Source organism: Salmo salar, chromosome 04 (genome assembly GCF_965601325.2).
Source record: "Salmo salar chromosome 04, fSalSal1, whole genome shotgun sequence".
NCBI lineage: Eukaryota > Metazoa > Chordata > Actinopteri > Salmoniformes > Salmonidae > Salmo > Salmo salar.
The window spans coordinates 11,353,234-11,367,632 of NC_138294.1; the positions used below are offsets into that span (position 1 = coordinate 11,353,234).

Below are 14,399 nucleotides of genomic sequence, written 5' to 3' on the forward strand. Positions count from 1 at the left end.
AGACGACAGCTAGTCTAGTGGTTAGGAACGTTAGGCCAGTAACACACTAGAGACGACAGCTTTTCTAGTGGTTAGGAACGCTGGGCCAGTAACACACTAGAGACGACAGCTAGTCTAGTGGTTAGGAACGTTGGGCCAGTAAGACACTAGAGACGACAGCTAGTCTAACAGCTAGTCTAGTGGTTAGGAACGTTGGGCCAGTAACACACTAGAGACGAAAGCTAGTCTAGTGGTTAGGAACGTTGGGCGAGTAACACACTAGAGATGACAGCTAGTCTAACAGCTAGTCTAGTGGTTAGGAACGCTGGGCCAGTAACACACTAGAGACAACAGCTAGTCTAGCGGTTAGGAACGTTAGGCCAGTAACACACTAGAGACGACAGGTAGTCTAGCAGTTAGGAACGTTAGGCCAGTAACACACTAGAAACGACAGCTAGTCTAGTGGTTAGGAACGTTGGGCCAGTAACACACTAGAGACGACAGGTAGTCTAGTGGTTAGGAACGTTGGGCCAGTAACACACTAGAGACGACAGCTAGTCTAGTGGTTAGGAACACTGGGCCAGTAACACACTAGAGATGACGGATAGTCTAACAGCTAGTCTAGTGGTTAGGAACGCTGGGCCAGTAACACACTAGAGACGACAGGTAGTCTAGTGGTTAGGAACGTTGGGCCAGTAACACACTAGAGATGACAGCTAGTCTAACAGCTAGTCTAGTGGTTAGGAACGCTGGGCCAGTAACACACTAGAGACGACAGCTAGTCTAGTGGTTAGGAACGTTGGGCAATTAACACACTGGAGACGACAGCTAGTCTAGTGGTTAGGAACGTTGGGCCAGTAACACACTAGAGACGACAGCTAGTCTAGTGGTTAGGAACGTTGGGCCAGTAACACACTAGAGACGACAGGTAGCCTAGTGGTTAGGAACGTTGGGCCAGTAACACACTAGAGACGACAGCTAGTCTAGTGGTTAGGAACGCTGGGCCAGTAACACACTAGAGATGACAGCTAGTCTAACAGCTAGTCTAGTGGTTAGGAACGTTGGGCCAGTAACACACTAGAGACGACAGCTAGTCTAGTGGTTAGGAACGCTGGGCCAGTAACACACTAGAGACGACAGCTAGTCTAGTGGTTAAGAACGCTGGGCCAGTAACACACTAGAGACGACAGCTAGTCTAGTGGTTAGGAACGTTGGGCCAGTAACACACTAGAGACGACAGCTAGTCTAACAGGTAGTCTAGTGGTTAGGAATGTTGGGCCAGTAACACACTAGAGACGACAGCTAGTCTAGCGGTTAAGAACGCTGGGCCAGTAACACACTAGAGAATACAGCTAGTCTAACAGCTAGTCTAGTGTTTAAGAACGCTGGGCCAGTAACACACTAGAGATGACAGCTAGTCTAACAGCTAGTCTAGCGGTTAAGAACGTTGGGCCAGTACACCCTAGAGACGACAGCTAGTCTAGTGGTTAGGAACGTTAGGCCAGTAACACACTAGAGACGACAGCTAGTCTAGTGGTTAGGAACGCTGGGCCAGTAACACACTAGAGACGACAGCTAGTCTAGTGGTTAGGAACGTTGGGCCAGTAAGACACTAGAGACGACAGCTAGTCTAACAGCTAGTCTAGTGGTTAGGAACGCTGGGCCACTAACACACTAGAGACGACAGCTAGTCTAACAGCTAGTCTAGCGGTTAGGAACGTTGGGCCAGTAACACACTAGAGACGACAGCTAGTCTAGTGGTTAGGAACGTTGGGCCAGTAACACACTAGAGACGACAGCTAGTCTAGTGGTTAGGAACATTGGGCCAGTAACACACTAGAGATGACAGCTAGTCTAGTGGTTAGGAACGTTGGGCTAGTAACACACTAGAGACGACAGCTAGTCTAGTGGTTAAGAACGCTGGGCCAGTAACACACTAGAGATGACAGCTAGTCTAGTGGTTAAGAACGTTGGGCCAGTAACACACTAGAGACGACAGCTAGTCTAGTGGTTAGGAACGTTGGGCCAGTTACACACTAGAGACGACAGCTAGTCTAGTGGTCAGGAACGTTGGGCCAGTAACACACTAGAGACGACAGCTAGTCTAGTGGTTAGGAACGTTGGGCCAGTAACACACTAGAGACGACAGCTACTCTAGTGGTTAGGAACGTTGGGCCAGTAACACACTAGAGATGACAGCTAGTCTAACAGCTAGTCTAGTGGTTAGGAACGTTGGGCCAGTAACACACTGGAGACGACAGCTAGTCTAGTGGTTAGGAACGTTGGGCCAGTAACACACTAGAGACGACAGCTAGTCTAGCGGTTAAGAACGCTGGGCCAGTAACACACTAGAGATGACAGCTAGTCTAACAGCTAGTCTAGTGGTTAGGAACGCTGGGCCAGTAACACACTAGAGACGACAGCTAGTCTAGTGGTTAGGAACGTTGGGCCAGTAACACACTGGAGACGACAGCTAGTCTAGTGGTTAGGAACGTTGGGCCAGTAACACACTAGAGTCGACAGCTAGTCTAGTGGTTAGGAACGTTGGGCCAGTAACACACTAGAGACGACAGGTAGTCTAGTGGTTAGGAACGTTGGGCCAGTAACACACTAGACACGACAGCTAGTCTAACAGCTAGTCTAGTGGTTAGGAACGTTGGGCCAGTAACACACTAGAGACGACAGCTAGTCTAGTGGTTAGGAACGCTGGGCCAGTAACACACTAGAGACGACAGCTAGTCTAGTGGTTAAGAACGCTGGGCCAGTAACACACTAGAGACGACAGCTAGTCTAGTGGTTAGGAACGTTGGGCCAGTAACACACTAGAGACGACAGCTAGTCTAACAGGTAGTCTAGTGGTTAGGAACGTTGGGCCAGTAACACACTAGAGACGACAGCTAGTCTAGCGGTTAAGAACGCTGGGCCAGTAACACACTAGAGATGACAACTAGTCTAACAGCTAGTCTAGTGGTTAGGAACGCTGGGCCAGTAACACACTAGAGACGACAGCTAGTCTAGTGGTTAGGAACGTTGGGCCAGTAACACACTGGAGACGACAGCTAGTCTAGTGGTTAGGAACGTTGGGCCAGTAACACACTAGAGTCGACAGCTAGTCTAGTGGTTAGGAACGTTGGGCCAGTAACACACTAGAGACGACAGGTAGTCTAGTGGTTAGGAACGTTGGGCCAGTAACACACTAGAGACGACAGCTAGTCTAACAGCTAGTCTAGTGGTTAGGAACGTTGGGCCAGTAACACACTAGAGACGACAGCTAGTCTAGTGGTTAGGAACGCTGGGCCAGTAACACACTAGAGACGACAGCTAGTCTAGTGGTTAAGAACGCTGGGCCAGTAACACACTAGAGACGACAGCTAGTCTAGTGGTTAGGAACGTTGGGCCAGTAACACACTAGAGACGACAGGTAGTCTAGTGGTTAGGAACGTTGGGCCAGTAACACACTAGAGACGACAGCTAGTCTAACAGCTAGTCTAGTGGTTAGGAACGTTGGGCCAGTAACACACTAGAGACGACAGCTAGTCTAGTGGTTAGGAACGCTGGGCCAGTAACACACTAGAGACGACAGCTAGTCTAGTGGTTAAGAACGCTGGGCCAGTAACACACTAGAGACGACAGCTAGTCTAGTGGTTAGGAACGTTGGGCCAGTAACACACTAGAGACGACAGCTAGTCTAACAGGTAGTCTAGTGGTTAGGAATGTTGGGCCAGTAACACACTAGAGACGACAGCTAGTCTAGCGGTTAAGAACGCTGGGCCAGTAACACACTAGAGATTACAGCTAGTCTAACAGCTAGTCTAGTGTTTAAGAACGCTGGGCCAGTAACACACTAGAGATGACAGCTAGTCTAACAGCTAGTCTAGCGGTTAAGAACGTTGGGCCAGTAACACACTAGAGACGACAGCTAGTCTAGTGGTTAGGAACGTTAGGCCAGTAACACACTAGAGACGACAGCTAGTCTAGTGGTTAGGAACGCTGGGCCAGTAACACACTAGAGACGACAGCTAGTCTAGTGGTTAGGAACGTTGGGCCAGTAACACACTAGAGACGACAGGTAGCCTAGTGGTTAGGAACGTTGGGCCAGTAACACACTAGAGACGACAGTTAGTCTAGTGGTTAGGAACGCTGGGCCAGTAACACACTAAAGATGACAGCTAGTCTAACAGCTAGTCTAGTGGTTAGGAACGTTGGGCCAGTAACACACTAGAGACGACAGCTAGTCTAGTGGTTAGGAACGCTGGGCCAGTAACACACTAGAGACGACAGCTAGTCTAGTGGTTAAGAACGCTGGGCCAGTAACACACTAGAGACGACAGCTAGTCTAGTGGTTAGGAACGTTGGGCCAGTAACACACTAGAGACGACAGCTAGTCTAACAGGTAGTCTAGTGGTTAGGAATGTTGGGCCAGTAACACACTAGAGACGACAGCTAGTCTAGCGGTTAAGAACGGTGGGCCAGTAACACACTAGAGAATACAGCTAGTCTAACAGCTAGTCTAGTGTTTAAGAACGCTGGGCCAGTAACACACTAGAGATGACAGCTAGTCTAACAGCTAGTCTAGCGGTTAAGAACGTTGGGCCAGTACACCCTAGAGACGACAGCTAGTCTAGTGGTTAGGAACGTTAGGCCAGTAACACACTAGAGACGACAGCTTTTCTAGTGGTTAGGAACGCTGGGCCAGTAACACACTAGAGACGACAGCTAGTCTAGTGGTTAGGAACGTTGGGCCAGTAAGACACTAGAGACGACAGCTAGTCTAACAGCTAGTCTAGTGGTTAGGAACGTTGGGCCAGTAACACACTAGAGACGAAAGCTAGTCTAGTGGTTAGGAACGTTGGGCGAGTAACACACTAGAGATGACAGCTAGTCTAACAGCTAGTCTAGTGGTTAGGAACGCTGGGCCAGTAACACACTAGAGACAACAGCTAGTCTAGCGGTTAGGAACGTTAGGCCAGTAACACACTAGAGACGACAGGTAGTCTAGCAGTTAGGAACGTTAGGCCAGTAACACACTAGAAACGACAGCTAGTCTAGTGGTTAGGAACGTTGGGCCAGTAACACACTAGAGACGACAGGTAGTCTAGTGGTTAGGAACGTTGGGCCAGTAACACACTAGAGACGACAGCTAGTCTAGTGGTTAGGAACACTGGGCCAGTAACACACTAGAGATGACGGATAGTCTAACAGCTAGTCTAGTGGTTAGGAACGCTGGGCCAGTAACACACTAGAGACGACAGGTAGTCTAGTGGTTAGGAACGTTGGGCCAGTAACACACTAGAGATGACAGCTAGTCTAACAGCTAGTCTAGTGGTTAGGAACGCTGGGCCAGTAACACACTAGAGACGACAGCTAGTCTAGTGGTTAGGAACGTTGGGCAATTAACACACTGGAGACGACAGCTAGTCTAGTGGTTAGGAACGTTGGGCCAGTAACACACTAGAGACGACAGCTAGTCTAGTGGTTAGGAACGTTGGGCCAGTAACACACTAGAGACGACAGGTAGCCTAGTGGTTAGGAACGTTGGGCCAGTAACACACTAGAGACGACAGCTAGTCTAGTGGTTAGGAACGCTGGGCCAGTAACACACTAGAGATGACAGCTAGTCTAACAGCTAGTCTAGTGGTTAGGAACGTTGGGCCAGTAACACACTAGAGACGACAGCTAGTCTAGTGGTTAGGAACGCTGGGCCAGTAACACACTAGAGACGACAGCTAGTCTAGTGGTTAAGAACGCTGGGCCAGTAACACACTAGAGACGACAGCTAGTCTAGTGGTTAGGAACGTTGGGCCAGTAACACACTAGAGACGACAGCTAGTCTAACAGGTAGTCTAGTGGTTAGGAATGTTGGGCCAGTAACACACTAGAGACGACAGCTAGTCTAGCGGTTAAGAACGCTGCGCCAGTAACACACTAGAGAATACAGCTAGTCTAACAGCTAGTCTAGTGTTTAAGAACGCTGGGCCAGTAACACACTAGAGATGACAGCTAGTCTAACAGCTAGTCTAGCGGTTAAGAACGTTGGGCCAGTACACCCTAGAGACGACAGCTAGTCTAGTGGTTAGGAACGTTAGGCCAGTAACACACTAGAGACGACAGCTAGTCTAGTGGTTAGGAACGCTGGGCCAGTAACACACTAGAGACGACAGCTAGTCTAGTGGTTAGGAACGTTGGGCCAGTAAGACACTAGAGACGACAGCTAGTCTAACAGCTAGTCTAGTGGTTAGGAACGCTGGGCCACTAACACACTAGAGACGACAGCTAGTCTAACAGCTAGTCTAGCGGTTAGGAACGTTGGGCCAGTAACACACTAGAGACGACAGCTAGTCTAGTGGTTAGGAACGTTGGGCCAGTAACACACTAGAGACGACAGCTAGTCTAGTGGTTAGGAACATTGGGCCAGTAACACACTAGAGATGACAGCTAGTCTAGTGGTTAGGAACGTTGGGCTAGTAACACACTAGAGACGACAGCTAGTCTAGTGGTTAAGAACGCTGGGCCAGTAACACACTAGAGATGACAGCTAGTCTAGTGGTTAAGAACGTTGGGCCAGTAACACACTAGAGACGACAGCTAGTCTAGTGGTTAGGAACGTTGGGCCAGTTACACACTAGAGACGACAGCTAGTCTAGTGGTCAGGAACGTTGGGCCAGTAACACACTAGAGACGACAGCTAGTCTAGTGGTTAGGAACGTTGGGCCAGTAACACACTAGAGACGACAGCTACTCTAGTGGTTAGGAACGTTGGGCCAGTAACACACTAGAGATGACAGCTAGTCTAACAGCTAGTCTAGTGGTTAGGAACGTTGGGCCAGTAACACACTGGAGACGACAGCTAGTCTAGTGGTTAGGAACGTTGGGCCAGTAACACACTAGAGACGACAGCTAGTCTAGCGGTTAAGAACGCTGGGCCAGTAACACACTAGAGATGACAGCTAGTCTAACAGCTAGTCTAGTGGTTAGGAACGCTGGGCCAGTAACACACTAGAGACGACAGCTAGTCTAGTGGTTAGGAACGTTGGGCCAGTAACACACTGGAGACGACAGCTAGTCTAGTGGTTAGGAACGTTGGGCCAGTAACACACTAGAGTCGACAGCTAGTCTAGTGGTTAGGAACGTTGGGCCAGTAACACACTAGAGACGACAGGTAGTCTAGTGGTTAGGAACGTTGGGCCAGTAACACACTAGACACGACAGCTAGTCTAACAGCTAGTCTAGTGGTTAGGAACGTTGGGCCAGTAACACACTAGAGACGACAGCTAGTCTAGTGGTTAGGAACGCTGGGCCAGTAACACACTAGAGACGACAGCTAGTCTAGTGGTTAAGAACGCTGGGCCAGTAACACACTAGAGACGACAGCTAGTCTAGTGGTTAGGAACGTTGGGCCAGTAACACACTAGAGACGACAGCTAGTCTAACAGGTAGTCTAGTGGTTAGGAACGTTGGGCCAGTAACACACTAGAGACGACAGCTAGTCTAGCGGTTAAGAACGCTGGGCCAGTAACACACTAGAGATGACAGCTAGTCTAACAGCTAGTCTAGTGGTTAGGAACGCTGGGCCAGTAACACACTAGAGACGACAGCTAGTCTAGTGGTTAGGAACGTTGGGCCAGTAACACACTGGAGACGACAGCTAGTCTAGTGGTTAGGAACGTTGGGCCAGTAACACACTAGAGTCGACAGCTAGTCTAGTGGTTAGGAACGTTGGGCCAGTAACACACTAGAGACGACAGGTAGTCTAGTGGTTAGGAACGTTGGGCCAGTAACACACTAGAGACGACAGCTAGTCTAACAGCTAGTCTAGTGGTTAGGAACGTTGGGCCAGTAACACACTAGAGACGACAGCTAGTCTAGTGGTTAGGAACGCTGGGCCAGTAACACACTAGAGACGACAGCTAGTCTAGTGGTTAAGAACGCTGGGCCAGTAACACACTAGAGACGACAGCTAGTCTAGTGGTTAGGAACGTTGGGCCAGTAACACACTAGAGACGACAGGTAGTCTAGTGGTTAGGAACGTTGGGCCAGTAACACACTAGAGACGACAGCTAGTCTAACAGCTAGTCTAGTGGTTAGGAACGTTGGGCCAGTAACACACTAGAGACGACAGCTAGTCTAGTGGTTAGGAACGCTGGGCCAGTAACACACTAGAGACGACAGCTAGTCTAGTGGTTAAGAACGCTGGGCCAGTAACACACTAGAGACGACAGCTAGTCTAGTGGTTAGGAACGTTGGGCCAGTAACACACTAGAGACGACAGCTAGTCTAACAGGTAGTCTAGTGGTTAGGAATGTTGGGCCAGTAACACACTAGAGACGACAGCTAGTCTAGCGGTTAAGAACGCTGGGCCAGTAACACACTAGAGATTACAGCTAGTCTAACAGCTAGTCTAGTGTTTAAGAACGCTGGGCCAGTAACACACTAGAGATGACAGCTAGTCTAACAGCTAGTCTAGCGGTTAAGAACGTTGGGCCAGTAACACACTAGAGACGACAGCTAGTCTAGTGGTTAGGAACGTTAGGCCAGTAACACACTAGAGACGACAGCTAGTCTAGTGGTTAGGAACGCTGGGCCAGTAACACACTAGAGACGACAGCTAGTCTAGTGGTTAGGAACGTTGGGCCAGTAAGACACTAGAGACGACAGCTAGTCTAAGAGCTAGTCTAGTGGTTAGGAACGCTGGGCCACTAACACACTAGAGACGACAGCTAGTCTAACAGCTAGTCTAGCGGTTAGGAACGTTGGGCCAGTTACACACTAGAGACGACAGCTAGTCTAGTGGTTAGGAACGTTGGGCCAGTAACACACTAGAGACGACAGCTAGTCTAGTGGTTAGGAACATTGGGCCAGTAACATACTAGAGATGACAGCTAGTCTAGTGGTTAGGAACGTTGGGCTAGCAACACACTAGAGACGACAGCTAGTCTAGTGGTTAAGAACGCTGGGCCAGTAACACACTAGAGATGACAGCTAGTCTAGTGGTTAAGAACGTTGGGCCAGTAACACACTAGAGACGACAGCTAGTCTAGTGGTTAGGAACGTTGGGCCAGTTACACACTAGAGACGACAGCTAGTCTAGTGGTTAGGAACGTTGGGCCAGTAACACACTAGAGACGACAGCTAGTCTAGTGGTTAGGAACGTTGGGCCAGTAACACACTAGAGACGACAGCTAGTCTAGTGGTTAGGAACGTTGGGCCAGTAACACACTAGAGACGACAGCTAGTCTAGTGGTTAGGAACGTTGGGCCAGTAAGACACTAGAGACGACAGCTAGTCTAAGAGCTAGTCTAGTGGTTAGGAACGCTGGGCCACTAACACACTAGAGACGACAGCTAGTCTAACAGCTAGTCTAGCGGTTATTAACGTTGGGCCAGTAACACACTAGAGACGACAGCTAGTCTAGTGGTTAGGAACGTTGGGCCAGTAACACACTAGAGACGACAGCTAGTCTAGTGGTTAGGAACATTGGGCCAGTAACACACTAGAGATGACAGCTAGTCTAGTGGTTAGGAACGTTGGGCTAGCAACACACTAGAGACGACAGCTAGTCTAGTGGTTAAGAACGCTGGGCCAGTAACACACTAGAGATGACAGCTAGTCTAGTGGTTAAGAACGTTGGGCCAGTAACACACTAGAGACGACAGCTAGTCTAGTGGTTAGGAACGTTGGGCCAGTTACACACTAGAGACGACAGCTAGTCTAGTGGTTAGGAACGTTGGGCCAGTAACACACTAGAGACGACAGCTAGTCTAGTGGTTAGGAACGTTGGGCCAGTAACACACTAGAGACGACAGCTAGTCTAGTGGTTAGGAACGTTGGGCCAGTAACACACTAGAGATGACAGCTAGTCTAGTGGTTAGGAACGTTGGGCCAGTAACACACTAGAGATGACAGCTAGTCTAACAGCTAGTCTAGTGGTTAGGAACGTTGGGCCAGTAACACACTGGAGACGACAGCTAGTCTAGTGGTTAGGAACGTTGGGCCAGTAACACACTAGAGACGACAGCTAGTCTAGCGGTTAAGAACGCTGGGCCAGTAACACACTAGAGACGACAGCTAGTCTAGTGGTTAAGAACGCTGGGCCAGTAACCGAAAGGCAGTTAACCCCCCAACAACATCTGCTCCCTGGGTGCCGATGACATGGATGTTGATTAAGGCAGTCCCACGCACCTCTCTGATTCAGTTGGGTTAAAAGCGGAAGAACGCATTCAGTTTTTCAACTTAGTAGCTATCCCCTTTCCCCACATGCAGATCAGAAGACGGTCTGATGATTTTCTGTAGATTTTCTGTAGCACCTTGAGGTCAGATGCCAAGCAGTTGCCATAACAAGCGGTGATGCAGCCAGTCAAAATGCTCTCAATGGTACATCTGCAGAACTTCTTGAGGATCTGAAGGCCCATGCCAAATATTTTCAGCCTCCTCAGCAGAAAGGGGCATTGTTGTGCCCTCTTCACGACTGTTGGTGTGTGTGGACCACGATAATCCATTAGTGATGTGGACACCGATGTGGACACCTCAACGTCTTGCTGACGTTGAGGGAGAGGTTGTTGTTGTATATTCCTTAATTCCATTATTTTACTTTTAGATTTGTGTGTATTGTGTTTATTGTTGTGAATTGTTAGATATTACTGCACTGTTGGAGCCAGAAACACAGGCATTTCACTACACCCGCAATAACATCTGCTAAAAATGTGTATGTGACCACTACATTTGATTTGATTTGTATTTGATTTGTTGTCCTAGCACCACACAGCCAGGTCTCTGACTTCCTCCCTGTTTCATCGTCGTCTGTGATCAGGCCTACCACCGTCATGTCATCTGCAAACTGCAAACTTAATGATAGTGTTGGAGTCATGCACAGCCACACAGTTGTGGGTGAACAGGGAGTTCAGGAAGGGACTAAGCAAGCACCCCTGAGGGGCCCCCATGTTGAGGGTCAGTGTGACGGATATGTTGTTGCCTACCCTCACCACCCGTCAGGAAGTCCAGGATCCAGTTGCAGAGGGAGGTGTTTAATCCCAGGGTCCTTAGTTTATTGATGACCTATGATGTTGAATGATGAGCTGTAGTCGATGAACAGCATTCTCATTTAGGTTTTCCTTTAGTTCAGGTGGCAAAGAGCAGTGTGGAGTACAATGCAGATCTGTTGAGGCGGAATGCAAACTGGAGTGGATCCAGTGTTTCTGGGATGTTGGTGTTAATGTGAGCCATGACCAGTCTTTCAAAGCATTTCATGGCTACAGGTGTGAGTGGTATGGGGCAATAGAAATTTAGACAGTTTAAATCAAATCAAATGTTATTTGTCACATGCGTCGAATACAACAGGTGTAGAACTTATTTACAAGCCCTTGACCAACAATGCAGTTTTAACCCCAAAAAATGTTAAGCAAGTATTTACTAAAACAAACTGATGTAAAAAATAAGAAAAATAGAAAAAAAAATAATATCTAAGGAGCAACAATAAAATAACAGCAGCGAGGCTATATACTGGTGGTTTTGGTACAGATTCAATGTGTGGGGGCACCGGTTAGTCAAGGTAATTGAAATAATATGTACATGTAGGTAGAGGAAAAGTGACTATGCATAGGTTTTAAACAGAGAGTAGCAGCAGTGTAAAAATGGGGGTGTGGGGGGACAATGCAAATAGTCCAGGTAGCCATTTGAATAGCTGTCCAGGAGTATTATGGCTTGAGGGTAGAAGCTGTTAAGAATGCTTTTGGACCTAGACTTGGTGCTCCAGTATCGCTTGCAGTGTGGTAGCAGAGAGAACAGTCTATGACTAGGGTGGCTGGAGTCTTCGGCAATTTTTTGGGCCTTTTATTTCATTTTACCTTTATTTAACTAGGCAAGACAGTTAAAAACACATTCTTATTTTAAATGACAGCCTAGGAAGAGTGGATTAACTGCCTAGTTCAGGGGCATAAATACAGATTTGTACCTTGTCAGGTCAGGGATTTGATCCTGCAACCTTCTGATTACTAATCCAACACTCTAACCACTAGGCTACCTGCCACCTTCCTCTGACACTGCCTTGTATCGAGGTCCTGGATGTCAGGAAGCTTGGCCCAAGTGATGTACTGGGCCATACGCACTACCCTCTGTAAAAATGCATGAAACATATCTCGATTCATCTGCTAAACATTCAACGAAGAAAGATGTACACAAGTTATCATTAAATAACAATTGTTTATAGGAAAATAAATGAACACATAAAAAATAAATACAACTCTTTGAATGAACATTATTTTTAATTGTGGTGATTGTTCCCAAATAAACTGCAATAAGTATGAACAAATAGAGAGGGAATAGAAACTAGGATAAGGGAGAGAGAGAGATGAAAGAGAGAAGAAGAAAGGTGTAGAAAGAGCAGCTTGAGAGAAAATGAATTCTGTAATTTAATCTCTGTGACCAATCTCTTTTTATCATAAATGCAATGAACATAATGAATTGTAGGTCTGTTCCTTCTGAAAACAATTTAGGACCATCAGCTCCACAAAGTCCTCTGCTTCCACCTAGAGGAAAAAGGGGTGATTACAATTGTCACGGGGATGACAAAAAAGCTAATAAGAAGACTGTATGTTGTTTTCTGGTCTCTGTTTTTTTGTGTGTTACCAGCATTTAACCACGAGTTGAATACATTTCAACTTGATCAAATATTTTAATGGAGAATAAATATTTAAATACAGTTTGCGGCATATGCCAAAAGGGATGGCGGGTCGAAGTTCTTTCCGGTAAGAAACTGAAAGTAAATTCGACAACTCTTTACTGTGGCTTCTAGTGAGTCTGCTCGACAGCAAGAGAAATGGTAGGTTCATATTTTAATTATTTAAGTCAGGTGTAATATCATTTAGGAGTCAATTCTTATATATCCCAACGAAATGTGAAGATAATAAGCCCGATTTTCAACTTATTTCTAATAAACGGCAGGTAAATACCTAACTAGGCCCAGTATGGCGGGGGGCGCACAAGTCTACGAAAGGTATTCTCTTTTACAAAGCGATCTGACGCTGAGATGTATTCTATTAAGCCGATATATTCATATATTTATCCAAAAATAATACATTCTTATGTTGAAAGAAACAATAGACACTCGTGTGTTTTGTAAGGGCTGCGTCAATTCAATTCTGGTATCAGAACAAAATGTAACACTAGGCTACTGAATATATTTTCAGCTGTTTATTAATAGAATTAGTCAAGCAGAATAAATGGTAAATGCAATCTTCGTATATACGGGTTCACTGTAACACCTCGCAGGGCAAACAGAGAACTGAAATGACATCATAAGTTCTTCCTTAAATACTTCTTGACAGACGTAGTTCCCTCTCCCTGAGGGCCTGTCATAGTAGAGGCTTGGGTGTGGTTTAGACTTACTCCAGCCTATCGTTGGCGTGCAGGCTGGTCCCAGCCTCTAGACGCATCTTTGTTGCCAAGCATAGTTGTCTTCTAGCTTATCTTCGTGTGTGTACCCGAGAGTCAGACACCCAAGGACAGTGTCTGTTTTTATGCTACAGTTAGGACAGTTTCTGCTTTTGTGCTACAGCTATCTTCCATTCTACCAGCCCCTCCCGTACACCTGTCCTTGAGCAGCCCCACAACCAGGCATTGTGTGTGTGTGTGTGTGTGTGTCACGAGTCTACTCAGCCTACACTACTAGCCAGCAACCCTCCAGTTAGTCATGTCCATATGTTGCTCAATCTATGTTAATACAATATAAACCTCTTATGTTTAGCATTAGTATTCATAAGTTATGCACCACAACCAATTTTATTATATAGGTTTAAATAGTTGTATTATATTGGTTATGCAAACAAATAGTTGTTAAACCCTAACAGTATACAGTTTATTTCTTCCCAACTTTGATAGGCGGTAATGTCATTGAGTGCGCTATAGGCCTAATTGAGTTTCATGACATTTTTACAGTGTGCTGTCCGTATACCCATACTTACCTAATATGCCTGCTAATTAAACGCATGTGAAAATAGGGAGTTTTGTGAAATTTGGAAAAGAATGTAACATTTCAAAAATCGAGTGCTTTAAATGCCATGATTTTATACTAATTTAGGCTTTGGTAGATTAAGCTCCACACTTGAGGAAGTGTACCCAAATGAATGGTGAGCCTAGTATTAATAATGTTACTTACTGCATTAATTTTTACTAAACAGTACGTTCTAAATAGAATGTAGTACGATTAGTACAATGTGTAGTTTTAGTAATTAGTTGACAATACAGATTTCAGACATGGCCTATGACTTCCCGTAGCAGGTGCTCCCAGTCAACCCGGACAAAATGGATGTGAAAAAAATGGTAAACACTGCCATCTATATTTAAGTTGGGACCATGGAGATAGAGGACTCATCTTCGTATCTATGCCATTTATCATCTCTGATATCATGGACAGCACCGATAAGGCC

The 14,399-nt window shown here is 46.6% G+C and overlaps 1 long non-coding RNA gene across 4 annotated transcripts in view; it reads left to right on the plus strand.

The window, feature by feature from the left end:
* The first annotated feature begins 12,726 nt into the window (after positions 1 to 12,726).
* LOC106602118 (receptor-type tyrosine-protein phosphatase H) overlaps positions 12,727 to 14,399 on the plus strand; it is a 94,382-nt gene continuing 92,709 nt past the window's right edge. For all 4 annotated transcript variants that reach the window (XR_014392083.1, XR_014392080.1, XR_014392082.1 and 1 more), the window contains exon 1: positions 12,727 to 12,793. This is a non-coding gene — a long non-coding RNA (receptor-type tyrosine-protein phosphatase H). The remainder of the gene's footprint in view (positions 12,794 to 14,399) is intronic.